General features: G+C 33.2%; 1 pseudogene; it reads left to right on the top strand.

Annotated features, from left to right (window-relative positions):
* The first annotated feature begins 3346 nt into the window (after window positions 1–3346).
* LOC111740086 lies at window positions 3347–3465 on the top strand (annotated as a pseudogene).
* The last annotated feature ends 352 nt before the right edge of the window (window positions 3466–3817 follow it).

Raw genomic sequence — 3817 nt, 5'->3', positions numbered from 1 at the left:
CAGTTACTTCCTTCTGCCTCCAGACGAAATCCTGGACATATCATATAGTTTGGGATCATTATCAAGTATGAAAACACATTCTCTCTTTTTTTTTTTGGTATTAAAGAGTACAGTCTCTAGTCTAATATCAATGTTTGAATCACTTCTCATTTAAAATTTCATCATCTTAGTCTTATCACCAAATCCTCCCAGTGGCAATTTGTGTCTATCTCAAACTCAGAGCTTGCATTAGGAGACAGCGGGAGTGTATGGTCAGCATCTCCAGCAATTCCTCATATTTCTACTTCCGTTCCTTTAATCACTAGGCTGTCACTGGCTCTTCTAGTGGTAGAGTTGGAGAAGGGATAAGAGGTAAGCAAAGGCAAAGACTGTACTTGCCCAGAGATGCACCTTCTCAATGTTCGCCCCCCCGCCCCGCCCCAGGAATAAGTCAGAAACCATTCACTCAACTTCCAGGGTTTACATGCAAGTCTGAGTGATTCTGAGATATCTCCTTAATTGTTTTGTGACTGGGAACGAGGACATTTCTGTCTTAATTCGAGTTTCCTGAACAGTAGAGCCTGAGGCAAGGATTTGGCTTCAGGTACTTTATTTGGGAGATGATCCACCAGTCCTATCTACTTACAGATCTTTTCTCATGTAGGTGTGACAGTTTCCAGAAGGCCATTCAGAAATTTATAGGATGTGGTTAGTCTATAACCAGCTGAGTAGGTCATTTCTGTAAGCCCTTTCCTTTGCATTCCTCAGATGCCTCCTCTCTTATTAGCACTGTATAACTAACACAATGTTGGACAGAGGTTTAATATCATCACATTTTATTTAGATCAAGCTGAAGTGGGCAAGTAACAATATTTGTCCCCACAAACATAAAAAGGAAAGAATCTAATATTCATGTAGGTTAAGTAACTAAAAGCTGTTCAATGACCGCAGGACTGACCAATACTGTGAGGAAACTATGGCAGAACAAGATATTAGATGTCCAATTTGTCAGTAAGTGTCAGCCCCCAGTTAAGAGCATTTTTTGCTCAAGTGAGTATGTTTTTCTGTAAAAGTGCATACATATTAAGCAGTCACACTACATTTTGGCTTATTAGGTAGAAAGCCATTAACATTACTAAAGTAATTGCGTTTACAAGAAAAGTTTTGAATCCGATTTGGTTCAACCAAACATTATTTGCATATAATCACACATTACAATTCTAAAATATGTAAACATCTGGTTTTGACTGGAATATAAATGACTTTTTTGTGTTGCAAAGTGCCATGCTAACGAGCTCTCAGCTAACAAAAGTCTAAAGCTTATTCAAATATTACATTAACGGAAGTTAAGCTTAAGTAATATGAGAAACATCTGGAGTTTGGAAATAAACTAAGTGCTATATTTTACTTGTTAATAAAAAGTTAGTGGTAGAAAAATCTGTAAAATTGAAAAAAAGTAAATAACTGCTCTTTCCCACATTTAACAACTTGTTTTTAGCATCAACAACACACTCTAAATATCAGTAAATTTGGGGCCTCAGCTAAATAACATAAGCCTTTCTTAAGTTTTGAACGAGTTAAATATTTCATTAAGACATTTCAACATTTTGATGAAAATGTGAATCTAATAACATTGTTTTCATTGCTTTTTAATATACAATTCAAGTATCAAATGGTGGTAATATTTTCTCAATTTAGTTTCTATTTTTTATTTTTTTTTAATTTTATTATTATTATCATTATTTTAAATGCCTACAGCACTTGGTATTTCTAAGTGGTCTCTCAACCAAGTAATAACCAAGCTCGATCCTCCTTAGCTTCTGAGATCAGACGAGATTGGACACGTTCAGGGCGGCATGGCTATATACCCAAAGTAGTTTCTTATAGAAGTTCTTGATATAGAAAATATTCTCTAGCAAATCCTATAACAGACACTAGTTTGTATAACTCTTCGATTTACTAACATTGTCAATAAAGCAAAAAAAAAAAAAAAAAAGAAATACATCTGCTAATTGTTTATTTTAGTCAAATGATGAAGTGGTAAATAAAGATATTAATATAATTTAATCCCAAATTTTCATGTTGATATTAGCACTTACAATATCATCTTAATTGCTGAAGGTTACTGTACAATAGCCCAATATAAGTTCAATGGAGTGATTTAACTAACTCATTTTTTAAAATATTTGTATTTAGTTAATCAATGATTATGACTTGCTGCTAATTGCAGGACATTACTTGCTACTTTGTGAGTTTATAAAAAAAGGTCTGTTTCTTCTAAAGCAATTCAGAAATAAATACATAAAATATACCCTTCGTATTTTTATTGCAATAAATAAATTATCTGAGCAATGTGTTTAATGAAAAAAAATACATAAGTGTAAAGTTAACTACAAAAATATCACAAGCCTTAGGAAACATTATAATTAACACATTTATTCAGAGATTAAGAGTGCAAATGGTAATTGAGAAGGGGGAAAAAAGTTTAAAAAAATTGGACAGTGGAGAGTAAAAGAATAACAGAGATCAGAGAATTATAACCTAGTGATTTTAACTCGATCAGTTTTATTCAAATCTAAAATATTCAATGCCAACACAAGAAGCTACAGGACATTGAAACAGTTTTGTATTCAATGGTAACATGAGCGTATTAAGAAAATAGATGAAGTTAGACTTAAAAATTAGAGCAAATTGCATAATGTCTATTGGTCTAGAGCAAGAGGAGGTGTTTTCCAAATGTTTATTATGACTAATCAAATTTCCTCAGTTCACAAGGGACATTTTTGTGTTTAAAACAATTTTAAAATGGAAAACGAGTCACTGCCAGTTGCTGCCATCAATGGAGATCAGAAAAATTTGAAACTCTATTGTAATCACTGACATCTCATTATTTAAAAGTGGCATTACATTAAAATCTTTATTGGCTAAAATCCTTGAATTCAACTTAATTTAACTATATGTTTTTAATTCCCACCAAGCTTCCTGAAATAACTTTAGCCAACTAAATTCATTTGAATGGTGCCAAATAAGATAAAACTATCACTCTCAAAGCAAATGAAACCAGTAAGACAGGGAATTCATTTGACCAAGTGAATTTGGAAATATTTAGGCTTTGCTTCCATAGAACACATGAATCCCATTGGTGTAGTAGTACAAATAAATATTGAGTCTCCATGGGTAAAGTGAGATGGTATCAATTTATTCAGATTAGCTGACATGTGCAAGCTGCTCTTCTAGGTGTTGTTGATACAGTGGTGAACAAAAAAGAGGCTCAATCCTTGCCTTATCAAGCTTATAAGGGAAATTATATGTTATAGGGAAAAGATAGAAATAAAATATATAAGCGGTTTCAAGAAAGGATAAATGAGTCTACACCCATGTCATCCTGAATGTGACTAATCTCGTCTGATCTTGGAAGCTAAGCAGGATTGTGCCTGGTTGGTACTGGAATGGGATTCCACCTAGGAATACCAGGTGCTGTAGGCATAATAAACAAACAAACAAACAAACAAACAAACAGATAATGTAAAAAATAAAAATAAGAAAAGATAAATGCTCAGTAAGAATGATAAAAAATGTCAAAGTAAGGGTTTCATAATAAATATTCCCTTATTCTGCATAAAGTGGTCTAGAATATATTCTTGAGAATAACAAGACAAGCAGGGGACTAAAAAAGGAAGAAGTTATGCTAAGGGGACACATCTAGTGACCTAGTCGGAAGGCAAACTAAGTACACATTCCTGACATGGAAACTCCTAAGCATCTTCAAAAAGCAGTAAGAAGTGAATGACACTGGATAAGAGTTTAAATTTACTCCAAAAACAAACAGTAGGTAGGT

The sequence above is a fragment of the Pteropus vampyrus genome, unplaced genomic scaffold, assembly GCF_000151845.1.
Source record: "Pteropus vampyrus isolate Shadow unplaced genomic scaffold, Pvam_2.0 Scaffold57, whole genome shotgun sequence".
Classification (NCBI taxonomy): Eukaryota; Metazoa; Chordata; class Mammalia; order Chiroptera; family Pteropodidae; genus Pteropus; species Pteropus vampyrus.
Note: the sequence above shows the minus strand (reverse complement) of the source record. Positions and strands in the feature narration are given on the sequence as shown.